Source organism: Struthio camelus, chromosome 2 (genome assembly GCF_040807025.1).
Source record: "Struthio camelus isolate bStrCam1 chromosome 2, bStrCam1.hap1, whole genome shotgun sequence".
Taxonomy (NCBI): Eukaryota; Metazoa; Chordata; class Aves; order Struthioniformes; family Struthionidae; genus Struthio; species Struthio camelus.
This window is the reverse complement of record NC_090943.1, coordinates 26339519-26360894: the sequence shown is the minus strand read 5'-3', so window position 1 is coordinate 26360894 and position 21376 is coordinate 26339519. Positions and strand designations below refer to the sequence as shown.

The following is a 21376-nucleotide window of genomic DNA, read 5'->3' as shown; positions in this document are numbered from 1 at the left end:
CCCAACAGTCTTGGATTTCTTTGAGAGAACATATATGCATGAGGTCCTCTAGCATAACTTACGGCTGCTACCTGACACAATTTTGACAAAAATGACTGAAAAAAATCCTGTGATGCTTTCAGAGTTTATAATATTGAGGGCTTACATGTCTTAACAGGATATCTGTCTGTCCTCAAAAAAGGTTGTGGAAATAATTTAAAATGGAAAAAGACTAAGAACTAACAGATAAGCTTACCAAGGCAATAAAAATTCAGACAAGGAGGAACTCCATCTAAGATTCCACTGAAGCCACAGTGATAAAAAACAAACCTAAGATCACTTTAAATTGTCTTCCGGCTGCCTTTGAATTTCATATGCCAAGCACAGATTTGACACTTCCCAAACAAACAGTTTCCTATTTGAAATGTTACACTAAACATATACACACCATACTCTACACTTACATCTGCGGCGTTTAAATTCTGAGGAGTCTCCTTAAGCTCAGTGCAATCAGTACGTTCAGAGATAAACACACAAAGGCTGGTTGTTCTTTAACTGCCCATGACAGTGCAAACAACCACTTGCAATACATGCACAGATGGCTAATTGGTTCTAGCACAGTTTTCACAGCTTTGGGGAGGGGGACACCACCTTTCTCAATTTCTCTGAAGGCCGGTACCAGCAGCTTCAGATTTCATGGATCTAGACCCCTCAGGTCCTGTTCCTTCGCTTTGGCAACAACAAGAAAAGCAAAACTAAAGCTTTATAGTGATTGACAAGACACACTCACACCTGCAACGCAATTTTAGGTAGCTCTTCAGTGTACTCATACATTCCATTCCTTAGCTTCTCTCTGTAACTATGAAGATTAAGTTATTTTTGAAAAGCCACACGAACTCTCACGTAAGTGCACAATTTTAAATATTTCAGAACCAAAGTAAATGTCATGAGATTCACAATTAGGTTGCAGGGACTGGCAACACTAGAACTCCGCTATAAAAGATGAAGGTTAAAAAAAGAAAATAAGTGCAAAAAACAGTCTTCACTGCTAAAGCTGAATTTCAACAGAACAATCTAGTTCCAATCCAGTGCTTGTGATGTTGTTCCTTTCTCTGAAATACCCGATAATGCAGATTTTTCTCACAAAGATTCACTTGTACTTACATTACTATCAGGAAGATTAGATCATAGATAACACGTTTCTATCACTGAGTTTAAGCAATGATAGCAGCAATAGCTGCCCTCCCAAAGTGGAGCTGCCACATGTAGGGCATATATATCAGTGTATATCAGCATATATCACCTATTTGTTGAAACAGAATGGGGAATCCAAAGAAAAGAAAGATTTGAATTCCCAAAAGGAACCTGTGCTCCAAATACTACAGACTATCTTCCCCTACTCTCCTAAACTCTTGCCATTTCTCCCTTTACACTAATTAGCTTCCAACCTCTTCCTTCCCACTCTAAAACCGTTTCTGTAAATGCCTTTACTCGTGGCCCTCCTTCTCTTCCCCATATACACCCTTGTCCTTATCCAACATGTTCCTAAACTTTTTGAATTCCTTGTTAGGCTCCTTTTTCTGCATATATTAGGAGCATTGAATATACTCAGGAGAAAAATAACCTTGCTCTCACATTCTTCAAGTGCCTCAGATCCTCACCTGAAAACTGAGAGGATACATCAAAACAGATGTCTCACTTAGTCCCTATGACCTTCACATGGAAGTCCCTTCTCATTCATCAGCGTATACACCGGTAAGCTAGCACAGATCCTGCGAGGAGCTGCAGTATACTTCAGGTATACGAAATCCAGGAAAGTTTTAGCCATGTTTTAACAAATCCTAAAAAGCATCACTCAGAGTTTTCTTCAAGAGCCAAGTTTGGGAAAACTTAGGTAAAATCAAGAAAGCAAAAGAAAAATCTTTTTGGGAATGAAGACTATCCCTTGCCAAATTTTAAATGCTTTCTCCATGGCATGAAAATTAAACAATTATAGCAAGGTAAGAGCCAGGCTAACTCTACAGAGTACAGGAATAAATATGTAGCAACTGTGAAGTAGGCTGTAATACAGACTACAGCCTAAACAGTAAGAACTGTAAGAGCAGTAACTGCATACCTTAAAAGGAAATTTTAGGATATGAGGATGAGCAATTCCTAAAATTACCAATCATTCTTACAACTGCTTAACTACTCTGAAAACTCATATCCCCAGAATGAAGCAGTAAACACCTTGGCTTTAAAAAAGTCACAGGCTATCAGCTGACGAGAAGACATGTTTCTCCTTCCAAACTACCTCTAATGATGACTTGGGGTTGTGTTTGTATTCCTTTACGAATGAAGAAAGAAAGCATATAGAATAATTTAGATTTTTATTCAGCATAAAGACAAAGGATGCCCTCCAGCCTATCCCTCATAAAATCCATATTCGTTTCTTGGCTGGTATACTTCTGCTTTAAACAAGCATTGAAACTAAAATGACTCGCATAATTTTTTTGATGGGCCTACTTACTGACTGTATATTTTAATAAAAACAGCTGACAACTGGAAGTCAAGCAATTCAAATCTGTCTTTGAAAAGAAAAGTGTAGCTTAATACTGTTGGCTTACTAAGGACTGTTTAATATGATGATTAGCTGTAAAGGCTGACAGGAGTGTTGACAGAGATTTGAAATAAATTCTTGGCCCACACCTGAACAGTTAAGACTATCCATTATCTTATTTTTATTCTTCCATGCTAGTAGCAGGTGTCTATCATAACAAATAAAACAGCCTTTCCAGCCACACAATTCCAGGGATTATGCAAGGTCTAGGATTGCCATTTCCCAAGCTATTTCAATGCATATTAAGAAGTTACAGTGGCTTTTTCCACAAGGCCTGCAGACAGAGTAAGAAGGGTTACTAGGTGAGGGCATGTCCTTTTGTGCAACTCTCGGAAACACAATATAGGTTTCGAAGTGCATTGTTTGATATGATCCCATACTTCAAGAGGTTTAGGTTTGGGATTTTTGTAGGTTTTCTTGCACTAAATTAATACTTCCGCCTCCGACTCTTACTCTGCCAACTGTATTCCCCTAAATATCAACTTTAGAGAATGCAAGGGGCGAAATATCATTGAGTATTTGTGTAATATGCCTGCACGGCATGCACTCTAGGAAACAACACACATCAAGTGCATCCCTGGGGTCATTTTCCAGAAATATTCATTTACATTTTTTAATTGCTGCTTTTCATTCCAAACCCAGGTAACATAAACAACATTGAGCATGCCCTTATCAAACAGCTGTTCTTTACCCACAATCTCAAGTCTACTTTGCCTTGATATTACTTTATGAAAAATGAATAGCAATTAAAGACATGACCTCATTTCCATAAGATACACTAATACACAACTTGCACAATGTAAGAAAGAAAAATCTAATGGTAGGTGAAATTTTCATACACATACATAAAAAAAGAAAGCTACAAAATAAAAATCTCACTTTGTTATGCAAGGTTAAGGTTAAAAAGAAACCAAAAAACTACAAACCTGGCTCTTCCTTTAGCAAAGGCCAATGCATGAACGAAGAAGACATATTTAACAGAACCACTAATACACAAACAGAGTAGAAAAAATACCAGACAAATAAGTTAAATCTAAAGTGCTACAAACATTCCCTGAACTACACATTACATACAACTGGTATATTTTAATGCATGTAAATCCTTTCTGAACAAACTAAGATTTTAATATAGGCTTGGCATAAGTCCAGCTAGTGTATTTACATGAAAATATCATTAGACCCCTTGTTAAAGTGCTATTCCTTTTATTTCTTCTGTCAAGGAAAGTTAGGAAAAAGGCACGATGGTGCACAGTTACTTGTTAATTTGCACTGTGAAAAGTGGTTTTACCATAATAAAGTCTTATAAGAGCAGAACTCAAAATTAAGGCACCCATTGTCTAGCAGAAATAGGTATTTTCCTTAGATTGCCTCATAAAGGCCTTTCCTCTTAAAACAGCAGAACCTAAGTCCTACCTCTCTTACAAGAGAGAAACTTCAACTACAACTTCAGAAAACAGTTAAGAAAATGTGTTGTAATTCACCCAGCTTAATGTGAAAAGTAATCACATTAGGGAAATGTTTGGCTATTTTACTGTAGCATAAGGGCAGCATTGCTTGCATCTCCATCATCTCTTGGCTCTTTTTAAGTATTTTTAAAATACATTTTGGGCAAAGCAGATTTTTTATTTTTATATATCCTGCACCATAAAAGTTTGCATGGTTTGCATATATGTTTTGAACAAAAATTAGGAAGCACTGTCTCAAATTTAACCAAGTCAGGTGTGTCAGCTTTGCTGGACCACTACCCACGTGCATATGTGACTGTACCTACCTCCACATACACACCTACTTCTGTCCTCAAACCACCACCACGTACCCAGACAACGTTTTAAGAGATGCAGGTAACTGTGGTTCCACGCTCCCTTCTACTACATGTCGTATGGTCTCACTGCTTTAACTACTGAATGCTCAAGAATATTTGGGTATGTTTTGCACTGACATTGTATTACCATAAATTGTTGCTGAAGCAGTTTTAGGGTTGGCAGTGCTAAAGTATGGCCTACTGTGCTCACCCCCATTGCAAACCTATACCAAATACCCAGATTTAAATTATGCAACCTTATTTCTTAGCATAAGCTTGCATTTTGTGGTAAGTGTATAGTATAGCATGAAAGAAAAAAATCTATCTGTTCTCAGAGGAACTAGCAGTGCTCTTTCGCCTATAGTTTTCATTCTAATAATAGTATTGCCTGAATTTAAGTAATCCAAAATTTAACTTAACCTTGATGCGTAGCAACTGCAAATAAAAGGCCCTAAACAACGTGGTGACAAATATGAATGTACTTAGCGTCTTCGTGGTTACTGGTGACAGTCAGAAAACAGCTGTGATATATTGCATTTAGCTGCAAAGAATTAGCATTAGGGGATCAGCATTCATACAGGCAATAGATCTGCAAAGCGTAATGAGGTTTCAGAAGACAAACAGGAAAGTCACTGCACATGACTCCAGGGTCTATCTCACCTCCCTCATAATTGTAAAGTCATGACTTTACTTATCACAACATTTTATATAACCTGCACAGCAGACTCAGTTCACGGTTTGCTCTTTGTGTTTTTAATTATTTTGATTAGTTGGAGGGTTTTTTTGTTTTTATACAAACAGAGACACAGATCAGATATTGTTACTTAAGAAGCAAAAAGGTCTTCACTGGAAAACACTTTGCAGCAAGTACATGACTTCGTCCAGAAATGGCAGCATTAAATGAAAAGGATTAAATCCACTTTTTTTTCTGTGCACTATAGAAAGAATCCTATACCCAAAACGAACATCCAGTGATCTGTTCTCAAGCTCATCAGCTGATAGCTTCTTATATGAGCTCCAACTCCTCAACTACACCTTTATTTACAGTACATTGTTAAATTTAATATTTAACCTCATGTATCTCTCAGACTGGTTTTTCAGGGCAGCTAATGACATGACTTTTAGCCTTCATGAATAAAACATGAATAAAAGTCATTGATACAGAAGTATGCCCTATTTGTTCCTTTAATGTAAATTAACTTTGACCATCCATTTTAATCATTTCAAAAACTTATTTTAGAATTTGCTATAAATTAGTACTAGATTATTTTACATAAGTGGTTACATATTATCAGCTCGTAATCATTACAGAACAGTTTTCAACTAAATATAATTTTTTTATTAAACATAAAATTTCTTCCCCAGCAAGAACATACATCACAACTATAACTTCAGAACTTACTTAGACATGTATTCAAATTATCAATTTACTTTTTTAGTGTTAAGAAGCATGTAATTCAAAATAGCAAGCAGGAAAATAAAAATAAAAATTATGTGCTCATAATTTGTCTCAAGCAGCATTGAAAAGGTAACTGGTATCAGAACACATTAATACCAAGATTTTAATTTTTGAGTAAGCAAAATTGCATTATATGTAGTATGCAGATAGGAAAAACAACTAAAGTTTTATTTTTAAACAAGTGCAATATTATCTGTAGTTATAATAAAATAGGAAGGTTTCTGGTTGCTATTTTTTTCCATGACTGCAGCGCCAGTAGTTGTCAGCACTTTAGGCTCATTTTCACAGACATTCTGAAGAGGAGAACAAACCACCCTGATTTTCAGCTTCCAATTAGTTTCCAGTCTATGAGTCAACCGGTTATTGAACTAGCTAGCTTCCTTAAGAAAATATTTACTAAAAACATTATTTCTGTAGAAATAACCATTACTGTCAAAAGCGGATTCAGCACTTCAAGAGCTTAGCAGTTTGACTTGAAACTTTAGCAGAAAGGTATTTCTTCTGCCCTCCTCCCTGTTAAACTTTTCATTTTTTTTCCAAATTATTTTAAATGATAGTACGCTTAGCCTTTAAAGATTGTCATAACATCCTAACAAAAAGTTACAATTATTTTTAAACAGTATTTTGATTGCTCGTCTTTAAAATGTTCTGCCACCATCCTATCTATTTACGTAACGCATGTGAGTTGTAGTTGCATAAAAGCATATCCACATACTTTCCAATGATACGTACTCGTAGCATAAGTTCCCACTCCTCTCCAAGCAATCAGAGGAAATCTGCTTCCACTCCAAAGATTTCACTGAAGCTACAAATGTGCTGCAAGCTTAACAAGTCTATTTGTCACACCAGAGATTCAGGTTAAAATGTTAGCTCAATTTTTCATAATCAGTTAATAATCAAGGTATAGAAGTACTTCTAATCAGTTCAGCTAGACAAATGTTTATATTCATATGTGACTCAGAAGTCCCTCTGTCACTCCTCAGCTTTGCCAACTGCTCTGCTGCAGCGCTCCAGCTGCTGCTCAGCTGCACAGCTGGCACAGAGTCCTCTGTTTCATTTTACCCATTCAAATGGCTGGCATCTCAGTGGATTAAGCTGTTCCTGTGCACAGAACTGATACCAATTTTACAAAGACCTGACACTTACCTTCCAAATCACTGATTCAAGGACCTAATCTATTGTCTTGCTCAGAAACACATTATATAGATCCACCATTTAATACAGGGTGCTATAGGAAAGTCATAACAAATTAGGACCGCTTATTCATTTAAATGGACTAACATGTGACAACAATGTTCTCCATTATTACATATTATACCGAGTCAATTAGAAAAAAAAAAAAAAAAAAACAAGGGATAGGATAGATTGAAAAGGGCTGAGTCGTCAATTTTAACTGCTGTTTATTGGGAGAATGCTCCAGGGAACACAAGCATAGAAGGTAAAATGCCAGAACTACAAAAAGGAAGACAAAGAACACTTTTGGCAAGAAGAACAGACATAGATGGACAGAATCAGGTCCTGAAGACCTCTGAAGCTAAGACTTTTCCATTTAAGGTGAAATAGGGATAAAAAGGCTTTATCTTAAAACAGGCCAAATACCAATTTGCTCATTTCATTTGGAGTAAGATAATGCACTGATGTATCACAGAAGTGTAAAACCGAGAAACCAGAGCTCAGCACCACATGTATAAACCCTCTTTATCTGAAAGACTGAAGGTTTCAAAAAGGTCTAACTCACACACAGGCAACATTAGTAGTCAATACACAAAAGCCAGCCTGGCTTGCCAGGCATGCAAACTGCTAGAAAAAACTGTGAGTTGGCTCAGAAAACTGCCTTGTCATGAGATTTCAGCTTGAGGTTAGAAATTGTGCACACCTGTTTTTCCATGATTTTTCTGGGGAAGAGGAGAGAGAAACAGCAACATTAAACTTCACTCCTTGACATATTTAATGGTCATTCTTAAATGAGCTGTGATTTTTATACTATGTTCTGCAGCTTTTGAGAATTTGATTTAAATAGATTTAGCAAGCGCAACAGCTTTGCTGTGGATGCCAAAAGATTTTAACCCCAGGAAATGATCGTAAGAATAACCCAGAAAATGGTTGTGGCCACAAAATGCAAGAAGCAAAGAAATTTCTCATACAAAAGGCCTGGAGATTTTCCAGATTTCTATATCAGAATTAACAAATTAAACTATTCCCGGAAGTGAACTAATAGCAAACAAAAAGCTGAATATGACACACTGAAAACCCTTACACAAAAGGCATTCTGAACACTATAATAGTTTCGACCACATAACTGAGAACTGAAGAAGAGAAACATATTTAGTATTTAGTTATTTACTGACATACAGTCTTAAATACGGGAGATAAGAAATATATGGCCTGCAAGACAAAGTACTTCACTAATTAGAACTGATAAAAACTGAAAGATTTTTCCTCAAAATAGAAAAAAAGATACCTTTCTTTAAAATGTCTCCAATCTTCTCCACAAACCTTTCTTGAAATAAACTTTTTGTAGCAAATCAGGTAAGTATGAAAAACTTCCACTTTTGCCTCATTACACTGAAGGTGATATCTTAGGAGGATTGTCCAATAAAAAGCTTAGTTAATGACCTAAATTTCAATTGTGCTTATATAATACAACATCTATCCTTGAGTGAGACTAATTTGAACTATAAAAATTATCTTATTCTTTAAGTAAGCACAGGAAAATAAGTCATTAATTCATTATTCCCAAAATGTTTGTATACAAGGCCCTACTACACATTTACAGCATGCTACCCACCAATGTGGGTGTTGCTACTTATGTCAATGTATTAATCACATCATTTCTTTTTTTGCAATACAGTAGTTGTTGGTAGACATTAGGATACAGTATGCATGTGCATCACAAAATAAAGTTACATATTTAATAACCTGCACTTGCAAGTGCAAGATTCATGGTTAAATGTTTGCATCTCAGAGTAGTGAAAATACTATTGTTGAAGTACCACAACATCACTATGAGCTAATAAAGCTGGAACTAGTACAGTACATTTACAGCCATTTACAAAAGGCAAACGACAATCTAGATTTTTTTTTAACTCCAGACATACACGTTCGTGTTGCATATCAGAGGCACTAAAATGCTGTTCTGAGCACAGAGCACTCAAGGCTGGGTGCGGCGTGCAGGAGTGCACCAAACCAGCTCAGATGTCACTGAGCAGCACTGCTTCTCCATAACACCGTCACATCCCACCATTGAGGCTCACCTGCCCAAGTCAGTGCAACAGGAGGTCCGCTCTGTAGGCAAAAGGCTACAGGGACTCCCTTCCTAGACAAAGCAGAGATGTTAATGGTTTTGTGTAACGATAAATCCATATGTCTTGCATACTACTTACCTAAAATGCCAATAGTTCGGTTTTCATACAATATTCAGAGGACCTTCTCGGAGACACCTGAAGGCCAGTTGCTTGTGTTAAGTCAAAACACAGACTAAGAACTCCACAATATCTGCTCATGAATTGCAGGATCCTGAGCAGCATTTGCCCAGAGCCTGCTAAGAGCAAAAGGGTCAGTGAAACAAGCATTCAGCAAAATGAGCAATGCTTAGAGTTAAGAAAACAGCTTAACAGATGTAGATGCTATCTAGGTTCCTCTTTTGGACAAAGAAAACATTAACAGCTGATTCATGCTTCATAATAAACTCCATCACAACACTAGCTACCAGTATGCAAAAGCCAGGTGACTTCAGCTAGATAAGACATTGAGGAAAAATATCCAGCACAGTAATTATTTTTAAATGTATATGCACCTTCAGCATCATTAATGAAACTTCATCTCTCCACACAAAAAAAAAGAAAAAAAAAAGCTACCACCATTTGTCCCAGAATTGTAACCAGCTCCCTTTCCAAGGAAGAAAATAGGAAATGCTGTTGAAAACAAACCTTTACCTTTTTGCTTGAGCGCTGTGATCCTGCACTAGCGCTAGGCATCCTCATCTGAACAGGTCATAGTAACTACAGTGCTTTTGACAAACCACACCTATAGAACTAAGAGGTTTACTGCATAATTTCTGAAGTTTCCCGATAACGAAGTGCTTAGATTCATAAGGAGACCATTGACCAAATTACAAACTTGGAAACTTCTTTGCTGTATTTGAAATCATCTCTATTAACCGTACATTTCATTGTCTACAGGGAGCATAGTACCAGAAGGAAAAGAAAAAAACTGAAGAAGAGAAAAATGAACAATAGTTTAAAATCTAGAACAAACACTGAAAGGTTGGTTTTTCTCCTTCAAGTACTTTTATATAGCCCAAAATTAAGAATTCAGGCTTGCTAAGTAGACAAAGAAATACTGAGCCCTGTGGGAAGTATACTATGGGAGACATTATCCCTGTAGGAATGGAGATTGGCTGGGGACAACCTGTCCGGGGAGCAGCTCTGCAGAAAAGAACCTGGTGGGTCGTCGCAGAGAAGCTGCACCAGAGCCAGCAGCGGGCCTTGGTAGCAACGAGGGCCAACAGCATCCTGGGCTGCAGGAACAAAAGCACAGCCAGTACACTGAGGGAAGTGACTATCCCCCTCTACGCAGCACTCATTAGACCTCATGTAGGTGACTGCACCCCATTTTGGGACCCTTCATTACAAGAAAGAGATCAACAAATTGGAGCAAGTTCTGCAGACAGCCCCCAGGATGATCAGGGACTGGAGCACTTGCCCTGTGAGGAGAGGCTGAGGAACAAGGGCTTGTTCAGCCTGGAGAAAAGAGGACTTTGGGAGGACCTAGTAGTAGCCCCCCAAAACCTACGAGGAGGTTATTAAAAAGACTTAGGCAACGGCGGTGTATGGTGGGAGGACAGGAGATAACAGGCATAAATTGAAACAGAAGATTCAGACTGGATATAAGGAGAAAATTTTTCACCATGTGGACAGTCAAGCAGTGGCACAGGTTGCCCAGACAAGTTGCAGGTTTTCAAGATCCTGTCCTAGAAAGTTTTAAAGAGCCAATTGGATAAAGCCCTAATTACTAGCCTGGTCTAATTTCACAGCTGAGCCTGTCTCAAATAGGCAACTGGACCAGAGATTTCCTGAGGTCCCTTCCAACCGGAATTATTCTACAGTTCTATACAATTTTTTCGACTGTTCAGAAGCCTAATCTTTACATTAAAATGCTTCTTGGTAATTCAATGATTGAGAAGTAGAAACTACACAATATCTAATAATATTAGATGATACTAACTGGAATACTGAATCCAATTTACTCATACTTGAAAGGCTGCTAAACAAGAGGTTTGGAGGCTAGCAGGAAAAATGAGAAGACACTGTTCCTTAGTCACTTGAATTAAGACATTTATTTTGCTTAGAAAATTACAAAGCAATTCAAGCAATACGTGTTAAGTTAAAATGTAGCTTACAACCTATTCTTAAATTTTTAAAATGTGTTAGTACCTACAAAAAAAGCCTTTTAGAGTCTGATATCTTTGTGACATCATCAGTAGAAACTGGCCAGTTCGCAAACTGCCCCAGAGCAGAGGACAGTCAGGGTAAATGGGTGTGGGCACCTGTTCAAGCTGGCAAAATATCTTCTGCAAGAAGTATCTTTTATTCTAGGGGAATACCTCCCAAACTTTATTCATCCCACCATGATGAACTGCATGCTATATTTCTGCAGGCTCATCAAAAAGTTTTCATTTTGTGGCATACAAATTAGCCAGCTATCACACTTACAGTTAGACGAGAAAGAAACCCATAACTTTTGGCCTATGCTCCTTATGCTAGACAACTTTCATTCCTAGGTTAGGGTAATGTTTTACTATGGTTTTCCCCACAGAAAAATCCAGGTGCTGTTGTACCAGCATTTTATGTAGCAATTCAGCAGCTGAGCATTTGCACTAACTGAGAATGACACCAGTGATGATTGTCCCCTGGAACTGTTGGATATGCTTCATTTCTCCTCCAGATGGTCTTCTCCCAAGTCTGTGAAATTGGCTGGGAAACTGATGCCCTTTTATAAATTGACAGCTATCCTAACAATAACCATGATTTCCTGAAATTTTCAGAAGGTGCAATAAAATACTGGGGTCCAGTTCTTTTCATTTGTGTGTTTTTGTTTTTTAATTACATCAGCATAATTAAGCCAGTAGAGTACCACTGATTGGGAGGGTAGAGAGAGACAGATGAATCATCTCCCAGGTCTCTATCTGGACCCACCATGTTCAGATGTCTTCTTCTTTTAGGGGGTGAGAAATTAAATTTCACACTATCTAAATATGCTGAGCATCACTGTACTCCAGATGGAGGGAACTGAATCCCAGCACCGCAGCGGTAACACATCCACTGAGGTAAACCACATAATGTGATAGGCAGCGTCAATCATCTGTTGAAAGTTACCATTGACCCAAAAATTATCCTTGAGCAATCCAAACAGAATCAACGATAAGATTCCAGAAGTTTCCAAAGCTTATCAGCATTTAGCCCTCTTTCTCTAAGAAGTCTGAATATTTATCAGGTCTTTTTTCCTCACCTTTATAATGTTAGAAACAACAGTTGACTTAAAAGCAATACCTCATCCCACTGAGGGTTATGTTTTCACTGCTGGTCAAAATACAGAATTAGCTTTATAAACACTGTGTAATTGACCTATGAGGTTCAATAGCTCAGAACATATTGAACAAAGAGCTCAGCAATATTCAAGAAGGGATTGAACATAATGATTAATAGCCTCTGTAACTGTATTAACTAGACTAAAAATTGCAAGCACCTCAATCTTCATGCTCCAGGGCACAGACTTATAACCAGCTGAGATCAGGAATAAATTTCTCCCCAGTACATTACTTCAAAGTTAGGTGCACAGGGAGTAGTTGATGGCTTTGGAGACTTGCAGGACCTTCAATACTTTCCTTTTGTTGGAGAACGTCTATATTGGCCCATCAACATCATAGAAAATAGGGCTAAACAGGCATCCCCAGGGAGAACTGTCTAAACTGAAGTCATTTCTGACAACTGTTCATCTAAACTAGTCACTAGTATTTTAAAATGGTGAATATTCTACAGTAACCATGAGTAGTGAAGTTCTGGAGTGAATTTTCTTTCTTAGTGATTAGGTTAAAAAAAAAAAACTATTATCCTTCCACATCCATGCAAATTCAGTCAGATTTGCCACAATTTTTTCCAGGATGAAAAGTTTTATTCTATCAACTTATAACTTTAAACCCTTCTCCACTAAGCAGGCTAGTATCACCAAGATTTCATCATTAACTACTGTTTTATTAACTACCCTTTTATTAAATCTTACCTGCTTACAAAAATCTTTCAGGTACCAAAAGATATTGAAATAGAATGATTTTTTTAGCCACTCTACTACCAGCCCTGATTTCCAGGGCAACATATATATTGAATGCATTTTGCTGCTGAATCAGATATTTATTCACTTACTACATTGTCCTTTACAACATCCTCCCTTTCAGTCTTGCTCTTCAAGAGTCCCTTTTCTCATCAGAAATTTAGACAGGCTACTAGCCACATAGTCGTGTATTTACTTGCATTTAATTTTAGTAGGTGTGCTGCTGATGACCATAGTTCTCTTAGATTATTTCAAGTTTTTCAACTACTTTGTTACAGAATCTATTTTTTACCACTACGGAAGCTTGAAATGCAATTTTATTTCCTTGCAATATAGTGATATTCAAAACAACACAAGCATAAATGACCGGGGTTTGGGTTTGTTGCTTTTATGATTTGAATGAAGATCACTTTCTCAAATAAGAAATATCTCCTACTGTTTCATGAATTAAAAAATACACACAAAACAAACTAAATGTAAGAAAATCATGAGGTGAAAACTAAGTGAATCACAAGAGATAAGTGGGGAGCAAGAGCTTCTACTGGCATTTTTGCCTGAAGAAAAGAAGTGCCACCATATAACTCAAGAAATTATTCTTATAGCAATAAGGAAGAAATTAATAACACCACCACCACCACAAAATTAAGAGGTTTTTTTTTCCCCCTACAGCCAGAGACTAGGCCAAGCTATCCATTACCCTTAGCTGGCAAAGCTGGACAGGAATCTTCCAGATGCAGCCTTTATATTAAAGTAAAAACACATTTTAATACTCTTATAATGGAGACGGCACAAAGTCTGAAGCTTAGTATATGGCCCTTAAGACTGAAAATGGAGCATAAAGCAGAATTACTGAATTCCCATATACATTCAGAACAGGTGAGCCAAAATAGGAAAAAAAATCACAGAAAGCAGATTGGTGTCTCCCAGCTTCATGAATAGCCTCATAATGTTTAAGTACACTTTACCAGAAGATAAATTCATACACAGGTTTTTGTAAGATTATTTTGCACTGGAAGCCATAAAACCAGGCGAATGCATCTTGCTTCCTCTTTACTTCTAAGAAAAATTCAGTCAAAACTTTCATCATTCATGCACTTGAGGATGCTGTGGGCATAGTTAAGCCTTTGAGGGGTAGGGGAAAGTACACTCTTTTGGAAAGATCTAGCTCAATTTTGATGCACATACAGAAGCAAGATACATTTTAAAGCAGCAGTGACAGAATCTAGACAGGAGAAACACCATAAAATTAAGGAAAGAAAAATAGTCCTCTCTCCTTGTCGTATGCTAGATTTTAACATTTTAAAGAGATTATGATAAAAAGACAACTTTTTTACTGTAACTGAAAAGATAACTCAATGAATTTTCATTATTTATTCATTTATCGTTATGAGGGAATTTCTCCCAAGAGACCAAGGCAACCCTCTCAAAGCTGTTCTAGCATAATAGAGAATGAATAAATTAACAAATTAACTCCAACAGTTTTCAGAGCAGATCCACATTCCGCCCACAGATATCCATGTTAAACTCTCAATAACACTACTGGCACTGCTCATACATGCCTATCACTAGCCCTTACAAATCTGACAAGTGAATGAAGCTCTGCTCGTGAGGAACCAGAAAAACAAATCAAGTATATGTACCTACGCCTTAAAGCACACACGCTAAAGGCCACAAACATTGCTGGAAAAGAAGAAAGTATCACTCTACCTGCTGAGAGAAGCAGGGGGAATCAGTATAATGTAGGTAATTACTGGAAGGTCAGAAAAATCACTACTCGAAGTAAGGTGGCCTACAGGAAGAAATAGGGAGCTAAGAGGATGATATTTGTTTTAAATACACAATTAGAACAAGGCTGTGTATTAAATTGGCTAGAAAAGGCATGAAAGCGCAGTGCTTCTCAGTTCTTTTGTGGGCCAAGATAATCACTACTAAGCAGTTGGAATGTTTTATCTGGAATTTCTGAACAGCATGACTGCCCACAAGAATTTTGGTCCTACTATGGCTCTGATGCTACAGTACCATAATTTGTCCAGTAAAACTAGTTTTGTTGATCATATAAAAATACGTTAATTTTGTATACAGTGTAAAAGCTATGTATATACACACGTCACACAGCATCTGTGTAATTAATCTACACTCAGAATTAGTTCAAACTGCTGAATATTTACTTGTCACTTCATATGTACACAAGAGGAAGGTACTCTCCACAAGACGACCAAGATCACCTACATGCTTTAAAGTCTTATCTCAGACTTACAAATGTACGGAAAAGGAAGCAATTGCCATGTCACAAATCAGTTACCATCCTTTGCATATCCTGAATCAGCTGAGGCCAACAGTAGGACATTTTTTGGCAGCTAGCGTCCAACTGAGGGGAACAAAACACCTGAGAATGCCAATGAAGTGCTCTGCAGTCCATTAGCTGCTGCAGAGTGCATCTCTTAATATTCTGTCCTTAATATTCTGTACTACAACAGGTTATGACAGCAATGTATTATTATATTCATAGACACAGAAGGGATAGAGATTAACTACAGGTTTAACAGCCAATGACATTTACATACACAAGTCTTGTTGCTTCAAGTATTTGTTGGTATGTTCTATAGCTTTTCTTTACTTTAAGATTGTATTTGGCAGGCAAAGCACAGGAAGTCCCTAAAACTAGGAAAAGGTTACTGTTAAGAAGTTTCCAATTTGACTCAGTCCATTTGCACAAAAGTCACTACAGCTTTTATTTTCTCCACTACAGAAGGAGTCTTCTGTGTACATAAATTACTAGACTACCATTGGCTTCACGGAGATGATATAAACAGCAGCTTCCTGTTTAACAGCAGTGGAACTGGTTGGAACTGGTTGCCCAGCTCGTGCTTGTTAATTCTCCCAGCTCTTAACACCATGACTGCTACCAACTTGCGCTTTTGCCAAGAACGAGTTTATATTTGCCCTCTTTCCTCCTCTTCGAAGATGTAATTTTACTGTACATCATTTTGACTAACAGGCAGTAGAGACTTCACAATGGCAAGCCTTTGCCAAACACTCATTAGTATTTTCTTTTCCAGGTGGAAATGGCTGTTTAAATTACTACCACCCAGAGAGATGTTACAGTCACTTTGGCTAACTACAGAATGATACTATTAACACCTACTTTTCAGCAGAAGGACGTTACTTGCACTGCCATACTATTTCCTTCAAAAGCAACCATCTATCTCTGGATAGTGGTTAATAGTTTTTTGGCTGTAGAGCCACACTGTAGCATCACAGCAGGCTAGCAGCATTGCTCACAGAGCACCTGTAACGAGGCAGAGCTGCAGCAATAACCGTGCAGCCCAGTTCCAAAGTAAAGCTATCTCTCTGTGAAGCGGTAGCATCCAGTTGCTGCTAGGGTTTGGCTATCACTTTTAAATGAAAATTTCACCCCATGGACCAGCTTTCTTCTAAATGAATTGCAAATTATACACCTATTGAGTGCCAGCTGGTATTGTCTCTCTGTAGTTTTCCTTTGGTTTCCCTCCCTCCCCGCCTCAATTAATACAACAATATTCATGCCCTGTGGTGCCTTATTGCTTAATTACGTAGTTTGTGGAACAAAGCTTTAAAAATGAAACTATCGAACTGGGGTGGGGGAAGGTGGGGGAACAGGACAACCAGATGTGCAGAGATAGAGGGAAAAACAAAGGGCACTTTGAAAGGGAAGAGAGAGAATTAGGATTCCCATGGGGATGAAAGGAAGCAGAGATAGAAATAGAACAAGGAGATGCACATAAGATATATTAGGTCGGTCACTTTTTTAATACATATAAAACTACATGCAGTTTTAAATAATGCATCTTACAGTTATCTAACATGATTTAATAAACAGCTGGAGCTATTTGGCATGAAATCCCAGCATCTTCCATTCCATTATCCAAGAACAGATACAAACTTCCCAGTGCATCTCATTTTGGCAAAACTGAAAAAACAAGGCAGCTAAAAATACACTGGCAAATCCTATGATAAGAAGGTATATTTTACTTAGGTTAATTAATTTAGACTAAAAAGATGTTGTGAAGAACTGCTGTACCACTGTATATTTCAGTCACAGCAAGCAAGGCAGTTGTTAACACCTCCATTTTCTTTATCTAAACTGGCTCCAGTATATGACTGAATGTATTTTACACACATACTCAAGTGAAGATGCTTAGTTAACGAGAAAGTGACTGCTGTATCTTCTCTTACAAGCCAACCACATCTTCAGACAGCAGAGAGCCCTGGAGCACAGTGCCGGAACCAGCTCCGGCCGGGCTACCCAGACGAGCTGTGCCGAAACACCACTCCTTGTCTTTTCCAGCTGAACTAATAAAAAGTAAAAGTGTAGTCTGATCATCCAATGGCCTATAATGATTAATCCTGCCAAAACTAGCTTAATCTAACAGGCTGTCAAACACTCTAACTCAGTTGCAAGCTGTGTTTCATAAAAGCATACATTCTCTAAGAACGTATCTTTTTTGTTTTTCCTTCTTTTTTTGGAGAGAGACTTACACGCTCAAGAACAGAACGTACAAAAAGATACCCTACAGAAACAAAATGGCCCTTTTGCCCACAAATTACTACCACGACAACATTTTAAATCCAATGGGGATGGAAGCAGGAAGACAGAGCTGCCCCAGAGACTGCTTTATTTTATAAAGCACAAACTAAAGAATTCATTTTAACACGAGATTTCTGTTGCTTATTCTTCTGTTTTTAAAAATAGTTCCCACAGTATAATATACCCAACTGCATATCAGATTTTCAAATGTCAAAAGGACATACTTAATTAACTAAATCAACGCACACAGCTAAGAATTTTCCATCATTTTAAGCCACAGTGTAAGTTTTAATTCACATTAAAATCACCCAGGCAGCCAAATGCATGCATTATGCTTTATTTCAGAGCTCTCTTTTGTCAAAAAGGAAAATAACTTTACTGTAAAGAACAAACGTCTTTTACAAAATTTATTGTTCCACCCTATAATAATCCACTGAATGACAAATCACTGACTGTAGTAATAGCTGATATACATCAAATACCATATCAGTTCATTTCCATAGCCTCTGCTGGCAACACATACAGACCCCATAATATGTCTTCCATAGTAAATTTTTTTTTGTTTAGTACTAGTTCATTAAATTCTAGACCTGATTAATTTTTAAAATTCATTTACCTCTCCCAAAGAAGTAACCTCTAGAAAACAGAACTGCTAATTCTCTCATTTAAAACAAGTTTATATACTGGAAAAATAGCTGCAAAAAAACACTGAACACAAATCAAATACATTCTTGCACAGAGCTAGAAATTTTAAACTGGTTGGGTTAAATTTCCTCAAAGAATGCATGACATACATAGACATACTGCTGTTCTTTAACTCTTACAACTTAAATTCTAATCTAATATACTTCAGCCTCATCTAGCTATAGACAAAAAGAACAGTATAGATGCATACTGATTGGAGGGGTCATGGCATTAAATACGTACTTGCAGTTAATATATTTCATGCTCTCAACTTTGAATAGCAGCAGCCCAAACTTTCAGGTTTCACTTGTTTCATGGTTTGGAATGAGTTTCACCCTGGGGTATTGTTGTTGTTGATCTATGTTATTTCAGTTATTTTAAATTCCAATTTCAAAACAAGTATCCGGGGACACAAAATTATACAAAATTAAACTAGAAGAAGCATAAGCTTACACGCTCATTAATTACATAAACAATATTTCCACTAAATGCCCCTTATGTCACCAGCTTTCCAGGCCTCTTCGTTCTTTTGCCATTTATTCTTTTCCTGCTGATAAAGGAGTTTCCTCTACTTCTAAACATAAAGCAAATTAAAGTATCCTCATTTTCATATCTGTTGCCACTCCTTTCATTTTCATTCTCATATCCCATTTTCAACATTTTTTTAAAAGTACTTATGACAAACAAAATGCAATACTTGTTATATATTAGATATTGCTTTGTTCTCAATATATGTTTTAAGTAAGCCACAATATAGGCTAATGTAAGACATCCCTTCTATAAACCTTGCTTTGTGACACACATTGACCTGTGCATACCCCTAAAATTCTCTAATTCAAATTCAGAATATGGTTTCCTTCTTTATTCTTATCATTGCAGAAACCTACGTTCTCTTACTTAGAACAAGAAGCAGAATAATTTCCTTAAAGCAAATTAGCATATATTTTCCATAGACAGTATATAGCCTGCTCCCTAGAATTAATGCATTCATTTGGACAGAACACAGAAGGCTACAAATTTCTATAACTGAGTCCTAAACCATGAGGACCTGATTTGTACACTAGTGTATGGTTACTAAAAAAAACAAACAAACAAAGCAAAACAAAAAAAACCACATCTTTCTGTGTCAGTGTTGGTAGCTTAGGCATTCACAAGTATTGTCTGTCTGCACCATAATAAGCTTTCCTGTGTACACACACACATATAAACACACACACATATAAACACACACATACTTTTTTACATTTTATATATATATATATATGTATGTTTATGTTTGTCTTTTATTTCTTTAGCTAGCTTTACTCTTGCCTAGATCTATCTAAATAGTCAAAATGCCTAACTCTGAAGAACAAAAATAAAGATCAGTAGGATGTACATACTATACATGCAAGGCACAAATTTGGCAGAGATGAATCTGAGATAAGTAGACAAGAGAGACAAATTTTCATTCTGATGAGAGGCCATATCCTCAAATTCAGCAGCATAAAAAAAAAGCCCACTGAACAACCACGTCCAAGAATAATCAATATCACTTTAATATTATGTAGTTATAGAGATCATTCTTAAAGGATAAGCTTGTCATATACAAGAAGAATTTATTAGCTGTAAACACATTTTGAACTTTCACATCACTATAGCATAATCTTTACTGTAAGAAATACTGTACACTAAACTACTGTTATGCAGAGATGCCCGAAAGGTAACTAAATTATTTGTCAAAAAATAATATAAGTATTTTTAAGCTAACTCTTAATTTAAGTTTCGAAATTATCAAGTAACATTGGTTTCTTTTAATTCTCTCCTCCATTATTTGATAAAACTAGCTGAGATGAACTTCTGTTGATTTGTGCAAATTAACACCAGATTAAAAGTATTTTAATAAGTCTAAAACTACCAAAATTTTCAAATAAAGATTGCTTGAGACTCACCTGCAAATCCAAACACCAAAGTACTTCTGAGGAATTTTCTGCATATATTATGTCTAGCACAAAAAAAAAAGTCTGAGTATACATTAAAAAACATGTATTTTCATTTCTATGAAGACTTAAAGTTCAAAACTTGTTTCCTTCACTTCTTGCCTCTGTTGCTGAAGAGATACCCATCTATTACAGTACTCATCTACTACTGTCCTGGTAGACTGTTCCACAGTTTACTGTATCTTTTATTATAATCACCAGGCAAAAGACATCCTAAAGACTAATTTTTTTATCCTAAGTTCCAGTAAAAAAAAATTCAAACCAAGGATACAGTAGATAAGCACAGAGAGATATAGGCTACAGAAATGGAACACATTTCTAACATTCATATAGTCATATAACGTCACCTCAGATTATAACACAACATTCAGAGAAAGGGAACAGCTTTTGTAATCTTAGTTCAATGCAGTTTTGTGTCTCTTGTAACGCTTCTCACTTTCAGTACTGTTAGAAAGAGAGGAAGGTCCTAACACAGAAAAAAGGAGCCAAAATCCTTCACGATCTGGACGTTAATGAAGTTTATGTTCCTACTTATTGTTAAATTACATAGATTTATATAACACATGAGTAAAATAAACAAACCTTTCACGTGACTAGATTTAAATTACCGCATCTGGGAAAAAAACAACTAAACACACATTTGACATATTTGGAGCATTTGTTATCCAGGTCTGAAGGCAGGACTTCTGTTTGAAAGGCTCTACCACTTCAGTCAAAGAGGCTGTTTATTTTATTAGTTGCTATTACAGACCTCTCGATGGGAGAAAGTACCTTCTAACATTGTATGAACGCTCTGGCAGTGATATGTAAGAACAATAAATTATCTGGATTTCTATTTAGTACAAATCCTTATGAAGCTGCAGCAACACCTGACACTGCATAGAGGTACATAAATTAAGGATGCAAACGTATGCATGTGCATGGATGATAACCCATCATATTTCAGCCCTGACATTTAGATTCTCCAGAATAGTTACCT

The 21376-nt window shown here is 36.8% G+C and overlaps 1 protein-coding gene across 4 annotated transcripts in view; it reads right to left on the bottom strand.

Annotated features, from left to right (window-relative positions):
* CDK14 (cyclin dependent kinase 14) overlaps positions 1–21376 on the bottom strand; it is a 325653-nt gene that overhangs the window by 272714 nt on the left and 31563 nt on the right. Inside the window, exon 3 of one of the 4 annotated variants that reach the window (XM_068934786.1) lies at positions 20350–20402. The exons of the other annotated variants lie outside the window; for them this stretch is intronic. The gene's annotated coding sequence lies outside the window, so the exon portion shown is untranslated. The remainder of the gene's footprint in view (positions 1–20349; positions 20403–21376) is intronic. 4 annotated transcript variants of the gene reach the window in all.